Raw genomic sequence first — 16,720 nt, 5'->3', positions numbered from 1 at the left:
AAATTTCATTATGCAAGAGGGGAATATTGCTTTTTTTTCAGAAAACGAAGGGAGGTGGGGTCAGGAATCCCCAATGCAGTTGATCGTTTCTACAGCATAACAAAATGAATGGGTAGAATTCGTGAGGGGCGTCATGTGAACACTTATAGCCCCTCTGTGCCAGTTTCTTACACGACACAAATGAAATCAACATGCACCTTCTTAATTTTTCTGCTCAAAAAGACGTAATTATTTTCCCTTTGCATTTTCTCTTCTAGGTTTGTGTGTCTTTCATTCTAAATCGTTGGTAACTCGATTATAGGCCTATCACTACTGATGATTTATCTCCACCATTACATCATTCCAAGACTAGTTCTTCTACACTATTTATCAAACATGTCTAATTAGAGCCATTAAGAACTACGTCCAATTTATCATCACCCGCTTATTCTGTCGTGTTCGGTTGCGATTTATTGGAATCATCTCTTTTTATGATTCGGAGTGGTCATGGTGTTGGAAGTCGGCATCATTAAGAAGTCAGATATGACCACTGCCATTTCCGAAATCATTTATGCTCTGTATTTTTTATAAAGGTAGGAATAATTATAATTTCTGCTTTCCTCCTGACTGATTGACAACCTCTCGAGTTCCGTTAATTGGTGTTGGTTTCCGGGAGTTTTATTTCCACGTGGTTTCTGTGACATTTACAAAGCGTTCGATGTTTTTTTTTTCTTTTTTTTTATTTGTTTGTTTGTTTGTTTGTTTGTTTGTTTGTTTGTTTGTTTGTTTCTCTATCTCACACTGCATAAAGCCGCGTATACAGAATTTCGCCCGGATTCTTTGAATGTATTTTCATTTACTTACTTGGTGCTTTTTCCCTCTTTGGCTGTTTGTCTGTCTGTTTGTCTGCCCTGCTGTCTGTCTGACAGAAACCTTACCTACCACACTGCGTGGGATTTTATGCTACTCCATCCGCTTCTCATCTGTTTCTCTGTCTGTCTGTGCTCGTTGCAACAGTTGGTTAATCTGAGGCCAGGAATGCTCCCTGACTGCAGTGTAGCTACTAGACGTTATATAGTATACAGTGTGGATACGTGTATCTTTAAATGCACTAAACCACCATTTTACTTTACCTGCAGAAAATCTACATCTATCATTTAGGGACTCGCTTATATTTGTTGTTTACAAATTCATTACTTTCCAAGTATAGATCTGGGGGAAAAAGTAATAACAAAATTAGATGTTGTTTATTGGATTGGTGACTTAAAACAACAACGTCCCGTTGCCTATGTTCTTAAGGTAACATTTAATCACCAGAACGTTTCATTTAGTTAAGTGGAGCGTTATTAAGAAGATGGGGGTTAATTAAACAAGGAGTCAGAAACGATATTTCTAGGCTAAACAGTACTAACCTCATGGGTACATTTAAATGTATTGACCAGGCTATGCCATGGTGATTTTCACTTAGGTTTCACGTGTTTGGGCTAATTTGTTTTATGAGAAAGTGCCCTAGAGAGGATATCGCTGTTTTGTAAGAAGAATATCGTACCGTTCTTGGTAATTGATTAAACGCGCTAATGACGCTACGCTTAACCGGTTTGATAAATTTGATAAACGTTTATCTCATTCTTAGGACAAGAAATATCGACTGGCTTTCTATGAATCCCTCTAGACATTTCATTCTCATCTTGTCTGAAACACGGGTTGTTTTTAATCCGTCATCAACAAGTCATTAGTACAACTACAAGGTCCTTCCTAATAATTCTAAACATAGGTTCTAATGATTGGCTCTACATCAATGTTTTCATTTTCCTAATAGATAGAGTATTGCCAAGCGAGACGCAGTTTATATTTCGTGCATAAATATCCATATTCGAGTATTTTAACAACGTATTAGTATTCTTATAGTCACAGGCCCTTTTCACATTAAGTGTCACCTTTAACCGAACCGGTGTGGCAGGAATGGTAAGTCCACTAGAAACCGTAGTATGTTGCCCATCATAATGTAGAGGTGACATTTGCTCCATATACAAACCCCAATACTCCGATTAATCCTAGCCTTTGCTAATTATATGGTTACCCGGACTTCCATTATTAGGACTATCATTCCTGTCACACCTGTCCTCTTTGGAGGACCTTTTTTTTTCACACGACCACAGTCCACCCCCCATTTATTAGTTATAACGATTCGGGTTAGCCTGCCCTTTGTGGGTCAAAATCTACGACGAAGCTTACCTATACAAATGAATGGGAAGCGGACTCTTTATCATGGGGGACTCTCTGTAACGTTAACACCGAAGCCAAATAAAAGACGTAGCGGTTATTTTTGTACGGAAGCGTGTAAGGACCACAACACCACAGGTATAAGACCCCATTCCCATAGATATTAAAATCGATTTATCCCCCTGGGGAGTCTCACTAGATTGGTGTCAGCTTAACAGGCTTAAATGTCTGTTCCGCCTAGTAAAAGTTGCAAGGGGGTAGTAAACTATGGTGCGCGCTTCACTGACAGCAATTTAGCGTGAACCCCCAGGGAGTTAGGTCGATCCGGATGGATCGATCAAAATCTCTGGGAATGCAGTCTAAGACCCGCCTCCAAAACGTACCTGGGCCTGCCTCTTTCTTTATCAAATATTTCCCCTTGTCACTAAATCTTCCATAATGCAGATTAAATTTTCTTTAGAAAAATACTTTGAAGAGATAATTCCACAAAGACCTATCTGGAAAAATGGCCTTCTTGCAGCAAAAAATGAGAAAAAGTCAAAATGTTGCATTATTTCTTACGTTAAAAAATCTGCTACTTTTTTACCCATTATCTTCAACTAAGTTTGAATCTGTCATTTTTTCATAAATTAATGAACAATCCAAAAGATTAATATATCAGAAATATGTTGAAAATATAATGTCTGTTAAATGTCTGTTCCGCCTAGTAAAAGTTGCAAGGGGGTAGTAAACTATGGTGCGCGCTTCACTGACAGCAATTTAGCGTGAACCCCCAGGGAGTTAGGTCGATCCGGATGGATCGATCAAAATCTCTGGGAATGCAGTCTAAGACCCGCCTCCAAAACGTACCTGGGCCTGCCTCTTTCTTTATCAAATATTTCCCCTTGTCACTAAATCTTCCATAATGCAGATTAAATTTTCTTTAGAAAAATACTTTGAAGAGATAATTCCACAAAGACCTATCTGGAAAAATGGCCTTCTTGCAGCAAAAAATGAGAAAAAGTCAAAATGTTGCATTATTTCTTACGTTAAAAAATCTGCTACTTTTTTACCCATTATCTTCAACTAAGTTTGAATCTGTCATTTTTTCATAAATTAATGAACAATCCAAAAGATTAATATATCAGAAATATGTTGAAAATATAGACTAAAGGACATTACACACTATGGCCAATGTTACTGTCGAACCACAAAAGCAGCAGCGGCATATGTACTGACGTAATTATCAACATGGTATAGATGGCAGCTACCAAAAGTATTATTTATAATTAAATAAGTAACATATTGGAAGAATAACAAAAACCCATAGCCTCAGAAATTTTATTACACCCGCAGTATTACGGCCCATTATATGTCACAGTGTAACAACCGTCATATCCCAGGATCAGATATTAGCTGGGCATCATCTTTGTCAGTCATTTTCTCAGTAACGCTGTGCAATGTTATCTTTGAAGAAGAATTATTAGTCTTTCAACCAGTTACAATCAGGCAGACTATTATTGATGCCTGGAATTTGGCATTTATAAAGACACATTTTGGCAAAGGGACACATTTAAATGAAAATCCTTAACATTGAGAAAAGTTGATTGTATCCGGACACATCAGTTCAGCAGTGATTATGAATAATCAGCGAAGCCTTCTCGAATGCAATGACTCGAACTTTAATTTAATATTACCTAAAACTGAAATTGCTGGGTCCAACGAATAGTGAGAGGAGTTTTGAACATGTGGATAAATGTGCCTGCAATATTGCTGTAAACGTTCCAACGAATTGCTAGACCTCTACACAGATCACAAATACAGAAGATAGGGGTCAGTTTTATCCAGAACAGGTGCAGTGACATTCATGGGTTCTTGGGTGATATTTCCGGGTCTTATCTTAGGAGGTCGGGTATGACAGATAACCTCCTAACTATGCCCAGCCTAAAAGTGTTCTATGGTGTAAATAATGAAACATCCGACTTTGTTGTTTTCTTTTGGCAAGATTATGTTTTTCAATAAGTGTCACTCATTTGTAAGTGAGAAATCTGTTAATTCTAACCAATATTCGTAACATATACGAAGGCACTTTTTTTAAAACCGATATTGGATAGCCTTGATTTTTAGCTTGCCCTGAGTGCCCTAAACTAAGAACACCGCCTTCACAAAACGTGATAATTCACACGCGCGCGCGTGTGCGCGCACACACACACGTTTGATTTGCACCGATTTTTTTATCTCTCTCAGAAGTAAAAAAGCTATAGTCTGCCCCAGCCGTCTGCTCTCCTGCGACACTGGCTCAACCTCACTTACAGGGCTAAGAACCTGTAGCGCCGTTTTGTGAGACAGCTATTAATATCAGATTTCTAACCAGAGTTTCTGACCTCCTCCTCGGGGGCAAACGTCAAAAGCACTAGGTGCTTTTACAGATGTATGTGTACTGAAAGATAAATGCTCAGGTGTCAAATAACCACCATGCTGCAGGTGATGAGGGGCCTATTACGACCGACTTGTTCATTAGGTTTGAACATGTGGATAAAATAATTGCACGACAGGAGTTTTGTTCTGTGGAAATTGTCCGCCTTCATCCTGGAAGGCATCTGTTTCAGATGCAACTAATACCGGTATTTACTCAGGCACCTGGTTGGGAAAGGCTAACAGAGACAGACATACGTAACTTACTCTGACACCATTATAAATGATAGTGGTTTGCAAACAAGTAAGATTCTTTCAATACTGAGGGACAGACATATTTAGTCTAAACATGCTGCTACCCTCATGCTGCTACCGCCCAAAACCGAAGAATGATCTTAATAATGTTGATGTTGGTGATGATGATGATGGTTTCCGCCGAGTGAAACTCTCAAACTGAGGCGTTTTTTGGTGGCTATCGAAATATATTCACCCTGATTATCATGTTCCATTTTTGGTTTTAGAATCATACGTATAAGAGAGTAGTGTATGATATCAAAATTGTTAAGCTGCGTTAGGCCTCTTTACACTGGACGTCGTCCTTTCTGCGTCCCTTCTACGATCAAAGATGTGATCAGGACGCTCAACGGTCGCCAAAGCAATTAAATCGTGTCTCAGTGTAAAGGCGTCTGCGTCCCTTAACTTGTGCGTCCTTTGAACGACCGAATCTTGAGCGACCTGCCTGCCTCACCTGTGCGTCCCCTGTTCAAGACAGAAGAGCGTAGTTTGGGGGTTTGTTTGGGCATATATATATTTTTCATCAGTTCTAACCCGGTCACCCTATTTTAAAGCAGATCTCCAGAAAACAAAACAATTAATAAGGAATAAACACTTTTTTTTTTTTTTTCAAAGTAAAACTTTGCATTACTGAAATTTGAAAATAAATATTCCTAATTAAATGTATCGTTTTTGTAGTTGTTCTAAATTGGTTAGAACTGGTGAAAAATATAGAAGAGCCAGAATATATAGAAGGACGTCAAAACAACGCACATCGATCTAGCAGGAGGCAAAAAGCTGTGAAGGTACAGTGAACGCGACGTGGATCCTCAATGGTCGCTTAATATAGCAATAGACGCCGCGGGACGCACAGGGGAGTCAGGCAGGTCGCTCAGTGGACGCACAGGTCGCTCGCAGTTTTACAGGTAAAATTTACATTCGCTCGTGCAAAGAACGAACAACGGACGCAGACGCCTTTACACTGAGACACGATTTAATTGCTTTGGCGACCGTTGAGCGTCCTGGCCACATTTTTTTTTTTTTACCGAAGGACGCCGTCCAGTGTAAAGGGGGTCCTAGCCAAGGCTTTGGGTATGGCCGATAGAATTATGAGACGGCAAAATTTATTGAATTTTTAGTGTGGCAACCGTGAATGGTACTGATCATTTTATAGCATGCGGAAAAAATGGTCAAATGATTAATTTTGTAATAGTTTAGTTCAATAAGTTCTTATATTGATTATCGTTTAGCTGGTCGTCGTTCTTTGTCGGGCAATAGTACCTGATATCTGCATAAATGGTTAAAGACTAGATTATCATAATTTTATAAATTTGTTTAACAAACTGATGCATTATAAACTATTATCATTAAAATTTAAAAGATTAAAAGTAATTAAAAAGATTTAAAAGATTAAATGGTAATGTCGGTTTGTGTCGTCAGAGGAAGAAGATCGGTCTCACGGATATGAATCTGTGCACTGAAACTAAGGGCTCATTCCCAATAACACTATCGGTCTACGTAGTCCGATCCATTTCCACTGGGACTCTCGCTGAATGCAATCAGATCAACTAAATGACACGCCTCCTCCTGACATTGAATTGAATACAAAAAGATTGTGGTTATATGAGTACGTTGGCAATAAAGGGAGCGTGTTATTCCGTTAAAGTGTTTGCACTCAGCAAGAGCCCCCGTAGAGTTGGATCGATCAACGTAAACCGATAGTGTCATTCGAAATGAGTCCTATCATTGTAACAATCACAATCAAAATACAAGGCTTAAAAACCAAACATAAACTCTCGACTTAACACATGTAAAATCTGTGGCAGGAATTGATCATTGAAATAAGGTCTAGAAAAGAAAAAGAACGGCAACAAGATTAACTATACGACTTATATATAAAAAAATATAGACCTCCTTGGATGAGTTCCAGGCAAAGACAAGCTTCAGGCGAGAGATAATTCAGCTTGTTTACATTTCCCTATGAGTAATTAAAATATGTCAGACACGCAAGTCTAATTGACACGGTTAAGCATATTTACTGAAAATTGGTCGTGTTAATGCACTGCATATACTGTTACATCACAACAATAAACATAGCAGTATTCAGCAGCATTTGTAAAATGTCCTCAGGAAAGAAGGTTTGGCCCACTTGTTAGACTGGTCATTGTAGAAAATAACCTAACGTACATGTATTTGTAGTTTTGTTACCACTTGTTTACTTTCATAGCGTGCGCTTTGTTAATGCTAACATAATATCTACGTCTTTCATTTTCTTATCCAGTAAACAGGACGAGATTAAAACCAAACAACATACCTGCTACTTTCATTGATCACAAATAGGACTTTAAAAGTCTTTGCTCTTGAAAAACGTACTTGTAGGAAAAATAGATTAAGAAATACTTCAGCGAAACGAATAAATTTCACTTCACAGCTATTAAAATGATCACGATACTCGATCAACCCTGTTTATTCAGCATGAGGCATTCGAGGCTTTTCCGTGTCTGGTCCCAAGGCAATTCACGGCATAGCGGCCAGGGAACGTTCCCTGGGCAACAGGGGGAAGTTTGCCCCGTCGCTTAGCAACCTCGGATCACGGCTCGGGTGCAATGATGCTATTATTTTACATACTGTCTTGTTTAAACGCTAATCGTACCTTTGTTTACAATCGTTTAAAAGTCGGTATATCTCTCACCTTAAAACAGGCATCCCTCAAAAATTCCCGTATTTGTTCCGCTGCCAGTCCTTCTACACCTTATGAACAGCAAGTCAAGAGAACGCCAGTCTCACACACGACCATCACTGTATTCAATGGTTACAGTATGAAGGTGGTCAGTACAGCAATTCTTTTACCCACGTTAGTTATTTTCCTTCCTGCCCTCAGCGATTTGCATTTGCAAAGTATACACCACTCCTTTCTTCAATGGCGCCGTTAACACCGACCCTCTCTACAACCGAAGCGGACTGTAGCTAAAAGCAACGCACCCTTTTACAACTGGCACGCTGTCTTTTCTATTTCATACACGTAAAATACGCGACCCGATCAGACCCGCATATTCATTATAGTAGTGAATTAACAGTGTACCTGTGTTGCTTAACACAGTGGGAACGTTAAGGATACTAGAGGACCACTTTAGGTGCGCTGCTATTTATAAGATTCGCTGACGTGAGCGTCGGATTCTTATTCGTGTTACATGACCGTTACGGGTCATTAAGAAAATGAATATGCATAACTTTGTGTGCGTAGCACGCTTGATTTTATTGTAGGGAATGTAATGAACCTAATGTTAAGCATCTTTTTCTTAATAATCTACTATTGCTATAAACACTTGTTAGAATGAAGGATATGTTTTTTATTCATTTTAACGATAATGGATTTGTTATTGTTTTGGCATCGTGAAGGCTTTTGTCAATCATTGGCGCCATTGTCCATAAACGCGCATGAATGATTGAATGATTAAAAAGCAGTTTTGTGTTGAACAAAAAATGTTCCTTTTCAATAAGCACTTTGGGCTGTGATTCTGCACTATAATCCTGCCTTAGGGACGTTTAAAATCCAGAATAATAAAGAGGATTGTGAAGTGGCGGGTTGTGGTTACCCTCTGATGTCAGGGGTTTCTAAAATAGTATACAACTCATAGGGATAAATAGTCTTCATTTTGACGAGAAAATGCCATAAAATGTATTTTTCTGGGTTAAACGACGATGTTCCCATACTCAACAATGGTAAATGAATCCGTTCTAACATTCAAAGTAAGCCGATTGCTTTTTTAAGTAAGTTTTTTAAATAATCTCTTAGTGTAAAGAGATTATTACGAAGGGTAGCCACTTATTAATGTCAACGTGGTCCGATGGCAAGCATATATTTCAATTAATTGCGATATATGCCGTTTTGGTGGTTAAATGGGATCTACAGTGTATCATTTTTCTGTTTTGTTTACAAGATATTTATTATTGAATTTTGAATCTCACATCAAGACTTGTGATTCTTTTAAACTATGCCATACAATGATTTTGTAACAGACTACTCGTACACACTGTGGTTTGAGAATAGGTTGTGGTCTACTTCCAGACATGAATTATTAAAATGTGAATAAAAACGCGGTGCTCACAAAGAGTCCCCACTGCGCATGCGCTTGGGACATTTCATGTTCTCAGTGAAGGATTTTCCGTCTCGTTCACAGAAACAGGTATGTCACCAGCACCCCTCGCCCTGACCAGTCTGAACGCAGGTTTTGTGACAAACTTCCGCTTGACAGCATAAGATAGTCGACCTCAAAATGTAGCCAAGAGCCTACTGGGCATGTTAAAACTTCCCTGACAAAGGTCAACTGTTTTACATGATGGCATGTCCAGTCCGATTTTGAGAAAAATGAGAATAAATAGATGATGGTAGTAAAATAAATAACAACAATAACAATAACAACAACAATAATAATTATAATTATACTTCTGCGCCCCTTCCTCTAACTATCCGAAGTTTCTGTACCTCGACATTTGACAAATTCGGTCCATGTCACTTACGTTACTTAATACTTCAACGCTTCCCCTCTAAACTAACTTGCAGGAGCATCTCCACTCTGAAAACCCCATTAAGATTTTATTTTCTACGCACCCATACCTTAGCTTATGCAAGAGCAAAACGTCTTGTTAAACGGTTCTAACAATGAGTCAGAAATCAGTACAGGATTAATTCACATGGCATTATTTAAGGGGACTTATAGTAAAAGGACCAAAGTCATAGAAACAAAGCCCTGGGCTTGTAAGTTTTAATAAAAAATTAAAACAAACTTCCCAAAAGGCCAATTAAAGACGGGAATTAAGTACAGTGTCCAACGGATGACGCTCTGGCGCCAATTTGAGGGGAAAAATGCCGTTTTCGGTATTGGGATTTTCTCTATAACCAAGACAGCTATTCAAGTGATTCAAAAGGCCTCATAAAGCTGGGTGAAAGCACTACAGCGCGGTACCAGGGAATTGTCTTTAACTATTTACTTTTGATTTTATCATCTTTTACGTTAAATCAGCCCATATTTCAATGGGTTATTCACTTTAAAAGGCGATAACTTTCAAACAAACAATTTCCTCTTAAACCCCTGATATCATGCTGTAGTCCACATTCCTAACAACAATAGGTGCAACTTTTGTAACGATCGGTTGCTCAGATAGTGAGATATACTCGGCAGCGATTCACTTATCTCGTCAATATAGAAAGCTGTTAAAACAGCCAAAACGTTCACAGGTTGGTTAACAGGGCTTATTAGTCAAAATGCTTAGCTGGCAAATTTACCTGTTATCGGTTATACGATCAGATGGAACCATTGCTTATTGTCATCTAAAAATATTTTGTTTGGGTGCTTTGAAGGGGCAGAAAATCGTGCTTTTGTTACATTTTCCGACCACTCGTTAGGCATGTAAGCGTGCCGCCACTTTGATTGACAGCTCTGGAGAGGGTCCTAGCCTAGTGATGCCCCGTAGGGTGTCAAGGATATTTAGAAGGAAGCGCTAACAAAGGCGATTACGTTTAACCGCAATTAAGAGGTGTGAAGTTGCATTTGATCGTTTCAATGGCTCTTCCTCGGCAATCGAGTAATTTTACCTGAGAGATTCCTTCTTTGTTATCGGCAAAGTGATCAGATAAAACTGTGTCGAGAGCAAGTGTCCGTCACTTGTGTTAACACGAGTTTTTTTGACGGGTAACGCTGCAGGATTATTTTGCACGACACTTGGTAATCGTCAGATCAACGGAAAAATCCAGCGATTATCTCATAGCAGTATTTCTCAAAATGCCAGCTAAGATAAAGGGGAGACGCTCAGCTGCACAAGAATCAGCGATAAAAGTGGCTGAGAGAAGGCTTTTGAGTGAAATGGCTGAGTGTGGGTGAGTTTTGAAACCACGAACGTGTTGATTGTAAAAAAGTATCTATTCAAATCTTTTGAAGCATGTAAAAGTTGCGTCGGCATTTTACCGTGGATTGCGTCTAATACTAGATCACACAGGGCACTGAATGAAGTTATCTTATGAATAAGTCTGATGTGTTGAGGTACCACGTGCGTCGTATTTATCATACCTTCCTTTTATTTTTAGGTTTGATGGGAAAGAGTTCGCAAAAGGATTAGATCATACAGTCACAGCCGCAAGAATGAAAGGAAAAACACATATTAAAATTCGTTTCATGCACTACAGCTCTTGGGCAAGGGCATTGAAGGTAAAAAAAAAACACGTTATTTTTAATATAGCAATCTTCAGAGTTCCTTTGCAAAACATTAGGACAAAAATGTTGTTTTTCACTTTTTATTACAAACGTGTAAAATGTGTTGGTTAAAGTATTTTGTAATAGTGCAGGGCTATTTCTTTACAGAGTCTGACTTTTAAAAGGTCAAATAAGATTTTTATTAGAAGTTGACTTTATCCAGTTTCTATCACTTGGTTATAACATTCATTTTTTGTAATTTTTTATACAGAAGCAAGACATTGGGCCGGACGGATGCCACGAACTTTTCTCTTCCCCATAGCGTACTCGACTTCTTCACTGCTTAGCTGATGTAAGACTTATGACCTATTACCGCACACGTAATCGGCTTATAACTCATTACCTATGCTCCGCCCCACTCATGGCAACGGCCCTTAGCAACAGAGGCGTGGCTTAGTTGTCAGCCTGACTGGGGCGCGTGCCGGTTGAAAAACTCATCAAAGGCACATTTTGCGGTGCAAATTCAAAATAATTATTACAGCCAACGTTAGATACTTTTTTGATTAATAGAAACACACAAAAAACTCAAAAACATGATTTTAAGCGTAGTTAACCCTATCTGTCCCCTTAAAGATTGCATGGTTCTAAGCCAGGATTGACAGGATTAGAAGTCCGCTGGGAAACCTACTCCCGTCCGATTTACATAGACCGTGCCATAGACGAACCCAGATACTTTCGTCTAAGCCTAACCTGTACTTATCATATGAGACCTCAAGCTTCATTCCTGGGACTACCATTCCTGTCAGAGCGGGAGAAGATAGCTGAAATGTGCCCAGAACGGAAAAGTTGACTGTATACCGTTGTAATCGCCCTCAGAGGCGATGTCAGATGAATTAATTTTGTGAAAGCCATTCTCTGTTATTCTGCCAAGAAAGCCGTGAGTTATGCTTTCCACACCTGAATTGTGTTTACATTGCTCGTCGACCACCTGATGCTGTACGTGCAGATTTTAATGGTATCTGTTTTTTTTTTTTTTTTTTTTTACCTTCACCTCTGTGTCGAGATAAAGTTGTTTGATGATGGTGTCCCTTTTGTGCGCCAAGTTTCTATATCCGGAGAATAATCCCTGCAGTCGTCTAAGCAATCTCCTGTATTTTATAGTTAGGTAATTAAATTGAAATTAAAATCATGTATAGACCTGCATGTATTCCTGAAAACTGTGCCAAAACCTTGCAGTGGAAAAACAAAAGTTATTTTGAAACTTCCTTCTGGCCGCCTTTATTTATGATGCTGTATGATACGATTTTATGATTCAGGTATGTTCTAGTTAATCTGTGAGTAAGATTATTTCCTACATGTATCATTATCAATAACGGTGATTGATTTTATTACTTCCCTGTTCTCGAGATAAAATGGAGTAATAGGCTGGAGATTTATAACATTTATCATGAAAAGCTAAATAAGAATATAGATATTTGTGCGGCACGACGGGAATCACACCAATAACTAAGTAAATTCTTAAGAAACGGAAGAAGATGAATTAATGTTTAAAAAAAAGTTTATCAGTACCAAACATCGGGCTGAAATTTACAATACATGGGACCTTGTACAGTAAGGCAAAGGCCGCCAAACTTCACCTTGTTCGGGCAGCGAATACCACATTGCTGTTAGGTTAATCTCATTTACCTAGGGAGATAATCCATAGTTCGTTTGAAGCCTATAGGGGAAAAGGGAACGATATCATCATTACATTGGCGCCTCTTGCGTCCATTTGGCACTTACGACTTTGACTAATGCCGACGTCATGCAGCACCCACCTCTTCATTGAACAAATGAGGATCTTTTTATCGGAAATGCCACATCAGCTAAGACAGAGATAATCTGATTAAAAGTAACCACAATGGGAATTTAGTGGTATTTGGATCTTCTCTTTGGATAATGAAGACTTTGTGCTGTAACGCTACGAAGTTAGCTGTCAATGGCAAAGACAATTTCCAGATAAAAACAGGATTTTGGATTTTAAAAAGATTTTCCCCAAAGATTCCCCGCGCTCGCATTCTGGATTCTGTTCGTCAGTATTTTCAGTCTAGCAAGCTATTTTCAAATGATGAGGCTAATGCAATCAGTTGAGAGCAGAATTCGGTACTTATTCCAGACAGCAAAATGAAATTTTCTGTCAAAGACAAAGACCATTTCAGATAAAAGCAAAATTTAAGATTTAAAAAAGACTTTTCCAAAGACATTCCCTCTACTATTAAAAGTCTAAGGAATCGCACAAATTGAATGATTGTAAAAACATGTCACAAGAAAACATTGTTTGATTATTCTTTGTACATAAATGTTTTGTTAATTATTCTGAAAACACAGGTGCATCTTCGAAATTTTTTTACTAAATAAATAAATTAATTAACGTGTTTATTTTATTAGAGATTTTTATTCCGACTCAAGAATTACTTGTTTGACTATCTGGGGTCATTTAGAATTTATTTCAATGACGAAATTGATATCCCATCTGCCTCGAATCAATATCAAAACATGCCTGATTTTAGCTTTCCAATACACATACAAAAAGAGTTGGAGCATTTTGTTAAACATCAATGAAATTATCTCTTTTGTTCATTTTCATTTCTTTTTAATAACCAGTTAATCAGTTTGGATCACCATCCAATTGGGCGGATGTTTTGTACGTAGGTGTTAGTGAATTTTGCTTTTGCTAACTCAGAACCTATTGGCGGGTTCCCAAGTTTTGACAATATCTCAAATGCATCTACATTTAGGCCCATTATACGTGTATACAATAAACGTTTCTTAGGCAGTGAAACTAATCCCAATCTTTCAGCTGGTGTTGAGATAAACATTTGAAGCTACCATTCATTATCTTATTCGCAAGGGTACTGCAAGGAAGTATAGTCCATGGCAGAGTAATGCGCTTAAGCTGTACATCTTTGCTGGTAATGCTTTTAAAAATTCGAATCGTCATTTAACGGACTGACACATCTGAAGTATTGCCCTATTTTATTGCATATATAAAAGGAAAACTTTACAAAACGAATTTGAAGTGCAGTTGTTTGGTTGAATGTTCGATCATTTTGAATAATTGGCCAAATTCTCGACATTTGCTTGAGACGTACGGCAGTAGTATCAATAGTAATGACCAATTCGACTTAGTCTACGTGGCCAGTCAATCCATTTTCCTAACGATGTGTGTACCGGGAATCCGCTGGGAATCATAGTATCAGTAATTACGATCATTTTACTACGTGCCCAGCAAAACTACCCTGGAATCCACTCTGCTAAAGGCGTAGGTACCGGAGACCCATTACGCTTTAAACGTTCAATTTTTTTTTTTTTTTTTTTGTTTCCTGTGTCTTTTTTCATTGAAAATTAAAACACGTACACGTACGCGCACCTTTGGGGGTGTATATTTTTGCATTGTACATTTTTGCCAACTTATTTTTCGTAAGTTTATTTTTAAGTTTCACTTGCTCTATTTATTTATTTATTGGTGTAATTCGCGCTGAACACAGGCCATTATTAAAACATTTAGCTTTTCATACTAAATACTGTAAACAGCCACCCTGCTTCCCCCCTCCCTTTTTCATCTCTAGTCCATATAAGTACACTGACCTTAGAAAAAATTTTTATTGAAGTGCCTTTATGAAAATTTGGATTGTTTTGTGGGTGAACGTTTTATTACTCATCAGGTGGCATCACAATGAAATCAGAATGGCAAACATAATTAAATTCCGTACAATATTAAACACGATGCACATCTGAGCAATTCTCAAACTCCCAAACTCATGGTCGCCACCTATCAAGCCATAGATGCGAAATAAAATGGGTGCCGTTAAGCATAGCAATAGTTCGATAATAGTGACCAACAATTTTATGTTTTATTCTTTGTATGTGGGGGTGGGGTGGGGGTGGGGAGTTATTACTTTATTTTATTTATTTACGTGATGGAGATCGGGTTGTTTGGAGGAAAAGAGGTAGGAAACATGCTGGTATTCATCAACTATGCCATCTAACACCTAAATATAACTCTTTCAGATTTGTTTTTTCAATCGCCTTCCAATCTGGTAGGTGGATTGTACAAGAAAAAGAGCACCAATTTAGTTCATCAAGTAACCTAGTCAGGAGAGCCATTTCAATCAACTCCCCCGACTGGAATAATAATTGTATGGCTCCAGTGGTGAGCTTCCGCTTGGACGATTTGAAAAACGTTTCTTTCGTCTTGTACAAGGCTCGGAACATTATAATGTAATTACTTATACCCTTGAGATTTGAAAGTACTGAGGAAATGAATTGGTTGATGAAAATTTCGTTTTCCAAAAATCAGATGAGATTAAAAATTCTTATCCTGGTGTTTACGGCATTTTGCCAGAGCCTGCCCTTAACAGCAATATAATGACCTGGATACGTGCGGACTGAAATGATTCTTGTTGTCTGGGATATTTTCCAAAACAAGTTTTATTGTCCGGGTGTATGATTAGACTTTAAACAAAATTTTTCTGGATTTTAGCTTTTCATTAAAACATCTGTTGGACCAGGAACATTGCCGTGTATTCATCCGTTGGCCTCTTACGTCCCACTAGATAACGTTTCTGTTGGGAGACTTCCTGTTGTCATTTCTGGATTAACGTGTACGTCTTTACTGAAGTATACGCAAACTGATCACATCAGCTGTCTTGTATGTAAACGCAAGGGATGTCTGTTGGTTATAACGTAGAACCCATTGGAGGGTTCCATCAGCATCAGCATCAGTAGACTACAGCATCATCGGGTCGGCGCACATGGTGTGGGCGGCGGGAATTTGATAGACGCCTGGCGCTTCTTTCTTCATTAGTGGTTCTCAAACTATTATAACTCTTCATTAAATCGTAAATCATTAAAATTAATATTATCCGAAGGTAATTCTGTTTGGCATCCTTCAAGATATATCTTTATATAATATCGGTTCTGTTCTTAGATTTACAATTGTCGTTTCCGGATTTACCTGACATGTGCTTTCGATTATGATTTCAAAGATCTTCTTAGAGTTACAGACCATCGAAAACCACATCAGTTTGTGGATAATACGTTTCAAAGGAATAACTTCAAAAGTCTATTCAAACCAACACTCAAAAACAAGTAAAAATATCAAAAACGCCATTATTCGCTATCAGCATTGTTTGCCATGCAGACAATAAATAATCCGCATAACCTTGGACAAAAGGCTATCCCATATCTCATAATTTGGACAAGATTCATGAAAGATAAATTGACAAAGCATCAAAGGGAAGTATTATAATAAGTTTATAAAAGCAACCAAGCAGTAGCAACCAAGAGATTGTTAGTTATACAAAGAAAACGATAAAATTTTAAAAGGTATACATACCGGACGAAATAAGATCTATTTAGCATAGGTTTCCAAAAACCTTCAAAGGAAAATGTAAAGAACATATTGCGAAAACATTCTATTTTAAATTCAAATGTTATTTTATATGTGTGTCATTTGTTGGTTACAAGCTAAATTTGGTTTGCTTGCCAAACTCGTTCTTGATGTCCTAAAAGAGGTATTTATTATTAATATCTTTAAAAACAAGAAACACTTAGTCTGCATCACACCTCTCACAAAGTACCGTACACAATATGTGATACAGATGGTGCCCAAAAATTAA

The 16,720-nt window shown here is 38.0% G+C and overlaps 2 long non-coding RNA genes across 2 annotated transcripts in view; one reads left to right on the top strand and one right to left on the bottom strand.

Annotated features, from left to right (window-relative positions):
• LOC106172224 (uncharacterized) overlaps positions 1-8,000 on the bottom strand; it is a 32,706-nt gene extending 24,706 nt beyond the window's left edge. The window contains exon 1 of the long non-coding RNA XR_015335053.1: positions 7,562-8,000. This is a non-coding gene — a long non-coding RNA (uncharacterized LOC106172224). The remainder of the gene's footprint in view (positions 1-7,561) is intronic.
• A 1,580-nt stretch (positions 8,001-9,580) lies between these two features.
• On the top strand, positions 9,581-12,951 carry LOC147761241 (uncharacterized). Its single transcript, XR_015335295.1, has 3 exons — positions 9,581-10,747; positions 10,955-11,075; positions 11,332-12,951. It is a non-coding gene; the product is annotated as an uncharacterized LOC147761241 (long non-coding RNA).
• The last annotated feature ends 3,769 nt before the right edge of the window (positions 12,952-16,720 follow it).

This window comes from Lingula anatina, chromosome 6 (assembly GCF_051362555.1).
Source record: "Lingula anatina isolate TDL-2025a chromosome 6, LinAna3.0, whole genome shotgun sequence".
NCBI lineage: Eukaryota > Metazoa > Brachiopoda > Lingulata > Lingulida > Lingulidae > Lingula > Lingula anatina.
The sequence above is the reverse complement of the archived record's forward strand: the minus strand, read 5'-3'. Positions and strand labels throughout refer to the sequence as shown.